At 47.9% G+C, this 15,137-nt stretch overlaps 1 protein-coding gene across 2 annotated transcripts in view; it reads right to left on the reverse strand.

Moving 5' to 3' along the window:
- Window positions 1–15,137, reverse strand: part of GRAMD2A (GRAM domain containing 2A) — a 37,638-nt gene that overhangs the window by 15,707 nt on the left and 6,794 nt on the right. The window contains exon 1 of one of the 2 annotated variants that reach the window (XM_070797013.1): window positions 13,383–14,173. The exons of the other annotated variant lie outside the window; for it this stretch is intronic. The gene's annotated coding sequence lies outside the window, so the exon portion shown is untranslated. Of the gene's footprint in view, window positions 1–13,382; window positions 14,174–15,137 lie in introns of those variants that run through there. 2 annotated transcript variants of the gene reach the window in all.

Raw genomic sequence — 15,137 nt, forward strand, 5'->3', positions numbered from 1 at the left:
CCCTGACCACTGGGCAAACCTCCCCCCAAGGCTCCTCAAGCCTCAGGCAGCAGCAGTGCCCGTGGCTGATGCTGAAGTGGAAAACTTGGCCAGGCCTGACAGTGTGAACCAGCTAGGACTTTGTGGTCACAGGAGGGTCCCCTTGGGCGTCTCCTCCCCCAGGGTGGGTGTTCACACACTCTCCCGAGTTGTCTGCTAGTGGCCATCTGAGATGCTAGAGCATCCTGTGGGTCCTGTCAGCTCTTCTCAAGGCCAAGCACAGCTCCACTCCCTCCTGCAAGCAGCCAGGATGCTGGGCCCCAGTTGGTCCAAGGAGAGACCTCTTCCAAACGGAAAACACGGCAGCAGCCCCTGAGAATGCAAAGCCACAGACCACGGATAAAGCCACTGAGGGACAGACACATCCTGGAAGGAACATCAGCCACTGGGGCTCCATGGCCTAGACATTAGGGCACCTCCAAACTCCCCCAGCTCTACCTCTCAACACACAGCTCACCACTTACTTCACAGAGAAAAGAGACCATTCTGTTAACTCTGTTGGGGACACACTAGAATTACCTCTAGAGCTTTTTAAAAAACCATCCAAACAAAAGTGATGCCTGAGCCCTGTTCTCAGACCAATTAAATCAGAATCTCTGGGGATAGCATTTAGGTAACTACACATTTTTAACTTGTTACTGATATTTCATTTACATATTAAAGAGTGTACATAAAATAAGTGTACAGTGCAATGTATTTTGCCAATGGACCAAACCTGGAAACCTGCCCCCACAAAGCCCCTCCTGCTTCTTCCAGTCCTATCGCCCCTACCCCCGCCTTGGGTCAGTGATAAACACCAGCCTGATTCCAGCAGCATGGATTGTCTCTGCCTCTTCAGGGACTTTCTATGGATGGAATCATATGGTACATGTTCTTCTTCTGCTTGGCAACACACTTGTGAGATTCATCCACAGTGCTGCGTGTGGTTGCAAACTGTGCATTTTCACCAATCTTTAGAATTCCAGTATATGGACAGATTGCAATTGATTGATTAATTTTACCATTGAAGGGCATGTTGCTGTTGAGTTTTCAGTTTTGCCTATTACAAAACCCTTGTTACAAACATTCCAGCACCTGTCTGGCAGACACAAGTATTCATTCCTACAGATAAACACTTAGGATTGGAATTGCCGGGTCATGAGTTTCAACTTCAGACTTTTAAAAGCTCTCAGGTGATTTTAAACCCCTCCTTTCTTTGTGGTTCAGAGGGAGACGTGGACTTCCTGGTCTCCATGGCTGATCCTCCTGCCTGGGCTCTGGACCTGGGGCCCTGACCCTCCTGTGCCTCCACCTGGCCCTCCAGAGTTCCAGGAACATCCTTGGCAAGACAGGGAATCACACTGTTAATAGAGATTTCTTTCATCTGTGAAAGTCGCAGAGTTCATTTACTGAGTTGTGCCAAGGAAGTAAGACCTGCCTTCCCATGTGTCAGGGCCAGCCTAAACTACACTGTGCCCTTCCCAAGAGCCTCCCTAACTTTCTCTTGGGGCCACTGTCCCCACATACCTCCCCAAAACTGGTTAACAAGACCTCTCTCCAAGGGAAACTGGAATCATGTGGACAGAGTCAGGCTCATCAACTGAACTCAGAGTCAAGTTCAATCAAAACACTGAAACCGGAAGACGAAAGGCAATCTCTCTTTGCAAAAAATCACTCTATTATTTCTTACCCAGAAGCTGCACCGCACTTATTTTCTAATAATTTTCCTATGTCCATATTCAAGACAACAAGAGCTTCACCCTTTCCCCCCTACAAGAAAAGGTAAGACTTCCCTGGTGGCCCAGTAGCTAAGACTCCACGCCCCCAACACAGGGGGGCCTGGGTTTGATCCCTGGTCAGGGATCTAGATTCCATATGCCACAACTAAGACCCAAGGCAGCTAAGTAAATAAAAGGTTTTTTTTAAAGGCAGGGGGAGAGAATCCCATAACTGAACTCCACACTGAATGTAAGGGATGGGGCTCTGAGTTGGGGGCCACATGCTGGGTGCCAATCCATCTGTCCTGCTCAGCAACCCTGGCAAAGGGTGTGGCAGGCGCGAAGCCTAGTCACAAATCCTCCTTCCCAGGAGCTTTCTGAGAACCCCTGGGTCAGGAATATGCTGAGTTTCCCTTTACAGCCTTCAGCTGTTTCGAAATAATGGGAGACATGGAGGATCAAAGACCCGGCTTCCCAAGACTGCCCTGTTTGTACAGAGGACCCTGGCCGAGGCCAACAGAGCCACAGGTGTGCTCCAGACCTGAGCAAAGCCACCTGCAAGCCGACCAGCAGCCTCTTCAGAGTGAAAAACTGAGCTGGCCCGTCAGGTTCTCTTTCTGATGAATCCGAACTGGGAGATAGGGGAGGTGGAGGTGGGCGGCCAGAGGCAGTGAGCCGGCAGGAGGGAGCGGCACGTGTGCTTGGCCAGAGTCACTGGGTGCACTGGAGACTGGGTCTAGACTGAGGAAGCGAGTAGACAGAGAAGCAGGTGGAGCCGTCCCTGGTAACCCCTTCCCTGGTGGTCCAGTGGCTAAGACTCCGCCCTTACAATGCAGGGGACCCGGGTTCGATCCCTGGTCAGGGAACTAAAATCCCACGACGTGCCACAACTAAGAGTTCAATGCTAAGACCTAGTGCAGCCAAGTAAATATCTTTTTAAAAGAGAGAAAGAAGCAGGTGGGCCGTGGGCCAAGCGCTCCATCGGGGAGACAGCAAAGAGGGTATGTTCCCCTCGCCTGCTCCTTAACTTTCAATTCTCCTTCCAGAGCCCAGGCCCTTGCAGCCAAGACCAAAATCCCCTACACCTGGTTTGCCCAAAGACCACACATGAGGACAGATATATGATGTCCTTTAAGACACAAAAGACAGGGGGTTCAGGATGGGGAACACATGTACACCCGTGGCGGATTCATGTTGATATATGGCAAAACCAATACAATATTGTAAAGTAATTAGCCTCCAATTAAAATAAATAAATTTATATTAAAAAAATAAACTAAAAAAAAGAAATAATTGCCTAGTGTTACCCCACTATTTACCAAAAAAAATAAAATAAAATTTTAAAAAGTTCAAAAAAAAAAAGACACAATGGGGGCAGATGGTACAACTTACACTTCACCCACGGGGTGAAGGAGGGAAGCTCAGCTGGGCTCACTGCCAGCGCAGGGCCTGGACTCCATAGAGGTCTGATACTCACAGCTGGGGGAACCATACTCGCAATGAGCCTTCAGGACCAGGAGAGGGAAGAGAACTCTGAAGAAGGTTCAGATCAAGTCTGGCCCTGTTAACAAGGGAGCCCTCAGGGAGAAGGAGGTGAAGGAATCTGGCTCATGATTTCCCCTAATCAGTCCAACTCTAGTCACACAATGGAGATGAATCATCCCCATTACACAGATAAGGAAACTGAGACCCAGAGAGGTAAAGCTCCTTGCTCTTGACCACATAACTGGAGAGTAGTGGAGATGGAATTCAAACTTCAGTCTGGCTGAAAAGTGCACACACTGCTTGGAGGGGCTTGGGGGCCCCAAATTCTGTCCTTTCCTCCAGTTTTTCCTGCTGCAGGGCCAGGCCCCCACTCTCCCCATAGGGCCAGTAGAGGGGGACTCAGGGAGGCAGAGAGTGACTCTGTTGAGCTGAGATGACCAGGCAGGAGCCCCACTCGTAAGTAGGGTTCCTTAGATAAGACCAGTCCACCAGATTTTATTTTCCTGACTCCAAGAACCAAACAAACTGGGAGAGCTAGTTGCTCAGGAGATGTGGGCTGGCCCTGCCCACTTGGGGCGGCTGGATTCAGCCTGAACAAGGACCCCTTTGAGCTCTGGTGCTAACAAGAACTCCTACCTCCCGGGATCTCAGAAACCCTGGGTCCTCCCATTGAGTGGGAGCTGGGAGGGCCGAGAGCTAGGCTGGTCCCAACTTCTTTCATTAGTCAAGCTGTTCGGTGGACAGGACCAGCCCTGGTTAAGGGGCCCCACAGCTTTTCCCTGCCCCTGACCTCCCGCCCAGGACTGGGCTCTCTCAGCACACCAGGATGGCCCTGCTCCTCATGGGGACAGAATTCGGGGGCAAAGTGCTCAGGCTGACTCCTCCTCTGCCTCTGGGAGTGGTGCTAATGAGCCACCGCTCCCAGCCCTGTCAGGGCCCCCACTCAGCTAAGCTGCTCCTGCCCCAGGTGGAAACCCCCTCGCTGCGATCCCTCAGCACCTCTCCCCCTGAAGCCTGGCCAGCCTGTGCCTCCAGGAACGCAGACCACTCCCTCCTTGTGCCCACTCCCTGCGTCTGCTCAGAGAGCTCCTTGCCGCCTTGCCTGTCGCTGTGGCTTGTCTCCCCTCTTCCTGTCTTACCCCAGGGCCTGGCACAACTCCAGGCATACAGTAAGTGCTCAATAACTGTTGACTGAATACACAAATGCTTCCTGTAGGAAACTCCTCTGTGTAGTTTCTTTAGCATCAGTGGGGGCTTGGGATGCAAACCTAAGAACCTGGAGTGAGGGCAACCGCTCAAGTTTGCCTCTGGCTCCCTCCCCGCTGACCCCCAGGCCCCTCCTCTGAGTCTGCCTCCTCCTCTGTAAAGAGAGGAGAATCCCCTCTCTCTGCAGATGGTCAGGGTTCCTGTGAGGATCTGAGAGAGGTCACGGCCCAGCCTTGGTCAAGGGGTGGGTTCTCTCAGCCTTGCCCACTGAGCCTCCCACCCGTGCCCGCACCCTGCCCCACCTCCCTCGTCCCACCTTGTCCCCTGAAGGAGGCCTAGAGGTGAGCGCCCCATGGGAAGCAGAGATGGAGGCACCACCAGCCACCCCACTCTCCCCACAAAGCTCCATACATGTCCTATGTGACTGAATCTTTTTCCTGGTGACAGCGGCTGTGGAAAGGCCCTCTTCACACCTGGGGCAGCACTCACGAACAGTCTCCCACCCCCTTAAGCTCAGAGGTGCTCCCAGAGCTCAGACCCAGCCATACTCAGGATCCCGTCCTCTCTTCTCCCCCTACCAGAGGTCTGAGACCAACAACTGGCCCCCTTCCTGGCCAGAGCGCAAAGACTTGCAAACTGAGAACAGTCACCAGGGAGACTGCTGGACAAACGGCCGAAACCTGGAATCTTCGCTCCAGGAGACATCCAGGATTTCCTACAAAGCCCAGGCTACGATGGAGCAGGGAGCTGGTCCTGCAGAGTGACCCGCCTGTCGCTGGCCCCGTCCCATTGTGCCCACTGCTGGAGCAGAATCAGGGTGAGCTGGCACCCTGGACCTGGTCACAGACCACTTTTTCTTGGCAGGCCACTTGGGGCCTGGCTGTTTCCAGACTAGAAGCTGGTCATTCAGGTCTAAACACAGACTTGCATTCATTAAGAAACAGAGCACTCCTGTGCTCCTGGGGGCCACCCTCTGCTAGGCCTGCTGAGCGGAGGGCCCACAGACACCCTCAGATGCTCCAGGCTGCCAGGAGGGGTGGCTGCTCCCGGGACAAGTCAACTCTGTCCATCCATGGATCCCATGCGGTGCACTCTGGGACACCCATCTCAGAATCACGCTAGCTTTGGGAACCCACTCAGCTCTTTTCAGAGCACTGGGGGTCTTGAGAGGTCACAGGGTCCCGAAAGACCCTGGGTGTGGGGACAGGGAGGCAGGTCTGAAAGAACTTCTCACAGCCTTGGGGAAGCCACTCTCTCCTTCTGGGCCTCAGTTATTCCTCAGCAAAGGGGCAAGAAAGTCTCCAGCCAGGAGAGAAAGCAAATGTTGTCTGAGGGAACAACAAAGCTGAGCCCAGGACTGGGTGAGCAGAAACTGGCCACTGGTTCTCTGTGGTCAGAAGAACGCCGACCCCAGGAGAGGCTGGCAACAGCATAGCCCTCAAAGGCTGCCGGCCACTCTGCCTCCCTCCTCTAAACTCCAATTGAATGCCTGGACTCACTTAGCTCTGTGTAAGTGCTGTGTGTACGAAAAGGCATGAGGCAAACTACTATCCCCAAAATGCTTGGTGGGAGAGCCAGACGTGAAACAAATATTTATAGAGATCAATACATAATTATAACTGTGTCATGTGTACTATGAAGGCAAAGCACAGTGTCTGAGAGCACCTCAATCAGGGAGCCCTGAATCAACTGCAGAGAGAGGGGAAGACTTCCCTGAAGACACAGCAGCAGCATTTGCCCTGATGGCAATGCTAGTCAGACCAAGGGGCTGGCGGGGGAGAGGAGGGTTGGAGGGTACTGGGGAGGGGTCATTGTAGAGCAGGGGTTCCCTACCTCTGGGATCTGATGATAATCCGAGGCAGAGCTGATGTAATAATAATAGAAATAAAGTGCGCAATAACTATAATGTGCTTGAATCATCTTGAAACCACCCATTCCCCCCACCCATCTGTGGAAAAATTGTCTTCCATGAAGCTGGTCCCTGGTGCCAAAAAGGTTGGGGACCACTGTTTAAAGGGTTTCTGATGTGCAAAAGCCCTGAGGCCAGAGGTATATAGCACCTAGGAGAAACATAAACAGAGCCTTTGTGTCTGGAAGGTAGAGGTAAGCAGTGAAGTAATGAGCAATGGGGCTGGAGAGGTAGGCAGGGTAGATCATGCAGGGCCCAGTGGACCCCAGTAAGGGTTTTTGTCCTTCTCTTAAAAGCTAGGGGGAACCAATGAAGGGATTTAAAAGGGAAAAGACACTATCAATTTGATATGTTAAAAGAGTATGGAGCAGCATCTGTTTGAGCTGGCATATGTGGGCATGATCACAGATCACCCTAAGACATAGATTTGTTTCAAATACAAAATGGTGTGGAGGGCGTAGAGGATGAGTTGATGAAATGGGGACAACCTTATGTTGGTAGTTATTTTAGTTGGTAGTGATGGATACATGGTCACTGACTCTGTGGTCAGAAGAACTCTGATCCCAGGAGAAATTGCCAGGAGCCTAGGATGGAGGAGGGGGGGTCCCATCCTACAACTCTCCTTCTTTTTTTTTTTGATACCCAGAGAGTGGCTGTGATTCTTTTTTTTTTTTAATTCATTCTTTTTTTTTTTTTAAATTTTTGGCTGCACTGGGTCTTTGTTGCTTAGCAAGGGCTTTCTCTAGTTGCAGGGAGCAGGGGCTACTCTTCCTTGCAGCACACGGACTTCACCTTGTGGCGGCTTCTCTACTTGCGTGGCACGGGCGTTAGGCACGTGGGCTTCAGTAGTCGTGGCTCACAGGCTCCAGAGCGTGGGCTCAGTAGTTGTGGTGCAGGAGCTGAGTTGCCCTGCAGCGTGTGAGATCTTCCTGGATTGAACCCTGCATTGGCAGGCAGATGCCTATCCACTGCACCACCAGGGAAGTCCCAGTCTCCTCTTTTGTATATATTTAGAATTTTCCATGGAGACAGACAGTTTAGGAGATTATATTCCAGCAGGGAAACAATGTCTCAGACTTGGTGGCAGTCATGGTGATGGAAGTTGAAGGAGGGATTCATGATACATAGATCTCTCAGTTCAGTCGCTCAGTCGTGTTTGACTCTTTGCGACCCCATGAATCGCAGCACGCCAGGCCTCCCTGTCCATCACCAACTCCTGGAGTTCACTCAGACTCACGTCCATTGAGTCAGTGATGCCATCCAGCCATCTCATCCTCTGTCGTCCCCTTCTCCTCCTGCCCCCAATCCCTCCCAGCATCAGAGTCTTTCCCAATGAGTCAGCTCTTCGCATGAGGTGGCCAAAGTACTGGAGTTTCAGCTTCAGCATCATTCCCTCCAAAGAAATCCCAGGGCTGATCTCCTTCAGAATGGACTGGTTGGATCTCCTTGCAGTCCAAGGGACTCTCAAGAGTCTTCTCCAACACCACAGTTCAAAAGCATCAATTCTTTGGCGCTCAGCCTTCTTCACAGTCCAACTCTCACATCCATACATGACCACAGGAAAAACCATAGCCTTGACTAGGCGGACCTTTGTTGGCAAAGTAATGTCTCTGCTTTTGAATATGCTATCTAGGTTGGTCATAACTTTCCTTCCAAGGAGTAAGCGTCTTTTAATTTCATGGCTGCAGTCACCATCTGCAATGATTTTGGAGCCCCAAAAAATAAAGGCTGACACTGTTTCCCCTGTTTCCCCATCTATTTCCCATGAAGTGATGGGACCAGATGCCATCTTCATTTTCTGAATGTTGAGCTTTAAGCCAATTTTTTCACTCTCCTCTTTCACTTTCATCAAGAGGCTTTTGAGTTCCTCTTCACTTTCTGCCATAAGGGTGGTGTCATCTGCATATCTGAGGTTATTGATATTTCTCCCAGCAATCTTGATTCCAGCTTGTGTTTCTTCCAGTCCAGCGTTTCTCATGATGTACTCTGCATATAAGTTAAATAAGCAGGGTGACAATATACAGCCTTGACATACTCCTTTTCCTATTTGGAACCAGTCTGTTGTTCCATGTCCACTTCTAACTGTTGCTTCCTGACCTGCATACAAATTTCTCAAGAGGCAGATCAGATGGTCTGGTATTCCCATCTCTTTCAGAATTTTCCACAGTTTATTGTGATCCACACAGTCAAAGGCTTTGGCATAGTCAATAAAGCAGAAATAGATGTTTTTCTGGAACTCTCTTGCTTTTTCCATGATCCAGCGGATGTTGGCAATTTGATCTCTGGTTCCTCTGCCTTTTCTAAAACCAGCTTGAACATCAGGAAGTTCATGGTTCACATATTGCTGAAGCCTGGCCTGGAGAATTTTGAGCATTACTTTACTAGCATGTGAGATGAGTGCAATTGTGAACCAATCTGGACTTGGTGATCAGTTGGATGTGGAATGTAAGGGAAAATGTATCAAATATGATTTTAGATTTCTGGCTTAAGCGGGTAGGTACTGGTCTGTTTTGCTGAGACGAAGCAGGGGAAATAATCATGAGTTCAGTCTTAAAGATATGTGAGAAGCATTTAAGTAGAGATGTCAAGTTATATATGAGTGAGGAGCTCAGAAGAAAACTCCAGGCTGAAGGGAGAAATTCCTGAGTTATTGGCCCATGAATGGGTACAGGAGCTAGGAAGATCCCTCAGGGAATCTTCTTCTCCCCTAAAGAAGAGAAGCTATGGATAAGGGTGCTAAGACCAGAACAGTTGGGCAGAGAGCAGACTTTTCAGCAAATGGTGCAGGAACAACTGGATATTCACAGGCCAGGAATTAAGTTGGATCCCTATCGCACAGCATATACAAAAACTAACTCAAAAATGTCAGAGCTGGGACTTTCCTAGTGGTCCAGTGGTTGAGAATCTGCCTTGCAGGGGCTTCCCTGGTGGCTCAGTGTAAAGAATCCACATGCCAATGCAGGATCCAGGAAGATCTTACATGCCATGGAGCAACTAAGCCCGGCCACTCTGCCTCCCTCCTATAAACTCATTGAGTTTAACTCCTATAAACTATTGAGCAACTAACTCACCTGTTGAGTCTGTGCTGTAGAGCTCGGGAGCCACAAGTATTGAGCCCACGAGTTGCAACTACTGAAGCCCGAGTGCCCTAGAGCCTGTGCTCTGCAACAAGAGAAGCCACCACCATGAAAGCCTGCGCACTGCGACTAAAGAAAAGCCCACGCAGCAACAAAGACCCAGCACAGCCAAAACTAAATAAATAAATACAATTATTAAATTAAAAAAAAAGATTTTGCCTTGCAATGCAAGAGACACAGATTCAATCCCTGGTTGGGGAATTAAGATTCCACATGCTGTGGAGCAGGTAAGCCAGCACGTCCTGACTACTGAACTCTTATGCTCCAGAGCCCGTGTGCCACAAATAGACAGTCTGTGCACCACCAAGAAAGGTTTTGCGTGCCACAACCAAGACTCGATGCAGCCAAATAAATAAATACGTTTTTTTTAAATGTCAGTGCTAAAACTCTTAGAAGAAATCATGGGTGTAAATCTCTGATTAGGCAACAGTCTTGTAAGATACTTGCCTGCTGTTCAGGAGACACAAGAGACGTGGGTCAGGAAGATCCCCTGGAGTAGGAAATGGCAACCCACTCCAGTATTCTCGCCTGGAAAACCATGGACAGCAGGTAACCATCCATAACTTCACAAAGAGCTGGAGACAAGTGAGAACACAGATGTTCTCTTTGCTCCTGACTCAATCTCTTAAGATGTGACACCCAAACACAAGAAACAGCAGAATAGATACGTTGAACTACATCAAAATTAGAAACTTTTGTACTGCTAATGATATCATTGAAAAAGTGAAAAGGTGACTAACAGAATGAGAGAAAATAGTTGTAAATCAGAGATCTGATGAGGGACTAGTATCTAGAATATATTTAAAAGCTCTTACAAACTTGTAGGTATTATACTAAGTGAAAAAGAGCCAATTACAAAAATACAAATGCTTTATGACTCCACTTATATGAAGGATCTAGAGTAGTCAGATTCATAAAAACAGCAGAGTGGTGGTTGCCAGAGGCTGGGGGTGGGCGTGGGGGTGGGTGGAGAGTTATTTAATGGATGTAGAGTTTCAGTTTTGCAAGGTGAAAAAGTTCTGGAAACAGGTTGTACAACAATATGAATATGTATATTTAACACTATTGAACCGTACAAATGAACTTAGAAATGGTTAAGATGGTAAATTTTATGTTATGTGTTTTTTAATCCAACAATTAAAATTTTTAAAAAGAATTCTTAAAACTGAACAATAAAAAGACAAATAATCCAACTAAAAATGGGCAAATGTTTACATAAACACTTTTCCAAAGAAGATATCAAATGACCAATAAGTACACAAAAAGATACTCAACATCATTAGTCATCAAGGAAATACAAATCAAAACCACAATGAGATACCACTTCACATCCCCAAGAGGCTGTGATTTATATCAGGTGTTGGTGATGAGGAGGAGAAATTGGAACCCTCATACATTGCTTCTGGGATTGTAAAATGGTGCAACTGCTTTGGAAAACAGTTTGGTGATTCTTCAAATTGTTAAACATTTACTATACGACCCAGCAATTCTACTTCTAGGTACATACCCCCCAAAACTGAAAATATATACGCACGCAAAATCTTGTACAAGAATGCTCATAGCAAAGGAAACCTTCCTACTCTGTTGGAAGGAATGTAATTTGGTGCAGCCATTATGGAAAACAGTACAGAGATTCCTCAAAACTAAAAACAGAATTCCCATATAATCCAGCAATCCCCTCCTGGGCATATATCCAGACAAAACTACAATTCAAAAGACGCATGCAAGCCTATGTTCATAGCAGCACTTGGCTGCTATTTGTAATAGCCACAGCATGAAAACAACCTAAATGCCCATCAACAGGTGCATGAATGAAGAAGATGTGGTATATACACAATGGAATACTGCTGCTACTGCTGCTGCTAAGTCGCTTCAGTCGTGTCCGCCTCTGTGCAACCCCATAGATGGCAGCCCACCAGGCTCCCCGGTCCCTGGGATTCTCCAGGCAAGAACACTGGAGTGGGTTGCCATTTCCTTCTCCAATGCATGAAAGTGAAAAGTGAAAGTGAAGTTGTTCAGTCGTGTCCGACACGTAGCGACCCCATGGATTGCATCCCACCAGGCTCCTCCATCCATGGGATTTTCCAGGTAAGAGTACTGGAGTGGGGTGCCATTGCCTTCTCTGATGGAATACTACTCAGCCATAAAAAGAATGAAAGAATGCCATTTGCAACAACATGGATGGACCTAGAGACTATCACACTAAAGGAAGTAGTCAGAACAGAAAGACAAATACCATATGATATCATTTATATGTGGAATCTCAAGTAAGACACAAATGAACTTATCTACAAAACAGACTCACAGAAAAAAACAGAACTGTGATCGCTAAGAAGGAAGGCAGGTGGGAGAGGGATGGACTGGGAGTTTGGGATTAGCAGATGCAAGCTCTTATATATAGGATAAATAAACAAAAAAGTCCTACTGTATAACACAGGGAACTATATTCAATATCCTATACTAAGCCATAATGGAAAAGAGTATTAAAAGAATGTATATATGTATATAACTGAATAACTTTGCTGTACAGCAGAAATTAACATCACAAATCAACTGTACTACAATTTTAAAGTTTTCAAAAAAGGAATGCTCATAGCATTATGATAATTATTACCATTACTATTATTATTACTATTACCATTACCATTACTATTATAGCCAAAAATGGAAACCCAAACACCCAGCTAATGAATAGATAAGCAAAATGTGGTATATCCATACAGTGGAACATAATTCAGTCATACAAAGGAATGAAGTACTGATATATATTGCAACATGATGGACCTTAAAACTTTATGCTAAGTGAAAGGCCAGTTGCAAAAGACCACATATTGTATGACTCTATGTACAGGCAATGTCCAGAACTGGCAGATCCACAGAGACAGAAAGTAGATCAGTAGTTGCCAGGGGTTGGAGGGAAGGGGAAATGGAAGTGACTAAGGCACACAGGGCTTATTCGGGGGGATGATTAAACTGTTCTGGAATTAGACAGTGATCATGGTTACACAGCTCTGTGGATACAGTGAAAGTCACTGAATGGCACATTTTGAAAGGATGAATTTTATGGTGTGTGAGTTATTTCTCCATGAGAAGGATGGGGGTTGGAGAGGAGAGCAGGGGACCTCAAGAACTACAACACTTAAAGACTGGGTTGGAAGGGGTTTCCCTGGTGGTCCAGTGGCTGACTGCACATTCCCAGGGCACGGGACCTAGGTTTCATCCCTGGATGGGGAACTCTATCCCACGTGCCAATACTCAGAGTTCCCAAGCTGCAGCTAAACATCCCCCATGTTGAATGAATATCAAGATCCCAAGCGTGGCAACCAAGACCTAGCACAGCCAAATAAATAAAACTAAGTCTTTTTTAAAAGAAAAAGTCTGTGTGGAGAAGGAAGAGGAATGCCCCAAGGAGACAAGAGAAGGTGGCCCAAGAGGCAGAAAGAAAACCAGGTGCATAGGTTGTCGTGGAAGCCAAAGGAGTGCTTCAAAAAGGAGGAATGGGAAAGCAGGAAGTTTGCTGGGAGGCCAAACTGCAGGAAGGCTGAAAGGCAGTCCACAACCAGGAGAGGATCCATGCGGCAGTGGCGAGTCTGAATCCACAGCTGAAGCTCTGCTCCTCCCTGCTCCCTCCCTGCTCCCTCCCACGCTGGTGACTGCATCCCAGGGACTGACAGTGAGCACAGGCCTCTGAACACAAGTGAGGATGCTGCCGAACACAGCCGGAAGCCTAGGTCACCGGCCAGCTCAGCGCCACACCGACCTCGGATCCTGCGAAAGGCCACAGAGATTCTGGGGGATGGGAAGAAGGGACTGTACCTCTCTCACCCGACTGAGCTGGGGTGGAGGAAGCGGACGCTGCCGGTGCCCGAATCCTCCCTGCCTGGTCCAGCCTTCCCCAGCCACCCTCACCTGACGCTCCTCTGCCCCTGGCGTGTCTCTGCCGCAGCCCGCGAACCACAAGTCCATTTTCTGCGTCTGCCCTGGGAAGGGCTGAGGAGCCCGCAGGCACCCGGCGCCAAGAGCGCAGCCACACCCAGAATTCCAGCAACGCAGGGCTCCGTGCCAGAGAGCCCGCCCTGCCTGCCCTGCGCACCCCTTGATGCGGCCGGTGGGTCCCTAGGCGGAAGAGCAAAAGCCTGCGTAGACCAGAGGCTGTTGGAGTAGAGCACCTCCTGCACCCTGGAAACGGAGCCCGCGCCCCGTCCAGCACCCAAACCCGGTAGTTGGTCCGGATTTGGAGTGTCCCAGGCAGGATCCAGCTCCTTGCCCCGCCCAGGCTTCTGCTAACTAGGCTCCCCAAGCCGTACCGTGCTTGTGTAAGGGTTCCGATTCCTGGGCGACAACCTACTCTTAAAGGAAAGTTATATATATATATAAAGGAAAGTTATGACCAACCTAGATAGCATATTCAAAAGCAGAGACATTACTTTGTCAACAAAGGTCCGTCTAGTCAAGGCTATGGTTTTTCCTGTGGTCATGTATGGATGTGAGAGTTGAACTGTGAAGAAGGCTGAGCGCCAAAGAATTGATGCTTTTGAACTGTGGTCTTGGAGAAGACTCTTGAGAGTCCCTTGGACTGCAAGGAGATCCAACCAGTCCATTCTGAGGGAGATCAGCCCTGGGATTTCTTTGGAAGGAATGACGCTAAAGCTGAAACTCCAGTACTTTGGCCACCTCATGCGAAGAGTTGACTCATTGGAAAAGACTCTGATGCTGGGAGGGATTGGGGGCAGGAGGAGAAGGGGACGACAGAGGATGAGATGGCTGGATGGCATCACTGACTCGATGGACGTGAGTCTGAGTGAACTCCAGGAGTTGGTGATGGACAGGGAGGCCTGGCGTGCTGCGATTCATGGGGTTGCAAAGAGTCAGACACGACTGAGCGACTGAACTCACTGAACTGAACTGAAAGAGCTTACTGGATCCTGGGACCTTCTCTTCCCGGGAGAGCCCCAGATTGTTCAGCTAGTGGAAAACCCCTAAGAAGGCTTGCTCTCGCCACTGTTATTCAGCATTGTTCTGGAAGCTCTAGTCATTGCACAAAGGCATGAAAAAGAAACAAAAGGTTCATATATTAAAAAGAGATGATTATTCTTTGAAAGATGGTAACATGAACTACCTAAAGAATATATATTCAACTGGAAAAATCATAAGAAAGTGGCCCAGATATTCTTATATTTGGACACTGGGCCAGCCAGAGCTGTGATGAAGATAGACACATAATAATACACTCTCACAGACTTAATTGTTATTCTAGTGGTTACAAGATCAACATAAAAAATCAATAGTTTCTCATGCAATAAACAGTTATAAAATATATTTGGGGAAATGATTCTATTCATGTAGCAACAACATGTATGTTACCCAAGAATAAACTTTTAAAATGTAGAAAAATCTAGAAGAAAACCACAGGCATTTAAAAAATAACATGGAAGAAGACTTGAATAAGTGGAAAGATAAACTGTTCCTGAGTGGGAAGATTGAAAGTTTTAAAGAAGCGAATTTATCCCAACTGTCATGCAAGGGTTTTGCCCTACCAGATGTCAGAACAAACTACAAAGCTGGAACAATTAAAATATTTACTAGTTTAGGAAAAATTAATAGATCAATAGACTGTAAGAGGGAGGCCAGAGCATGATCTATGGGTATCTGAGAATTTAGTAT

This window comes from Bos indicus, chromosome 10 (assembly GCF_029378745.1).
Source record: "Bos indicus isolate NIAB-ARS_2022 breed Sahiwal x Tharparkar chromosome 10, NIAB-ARS_B.indTharparkar_mat_pri_1.0, whole genome shotgun sequence".
Lineage (NCBI taxonomy): Eukaryota > Metazoa > Chordata > Mammalia > Artiodactyla > Bovidae > Bos > Bos indicus.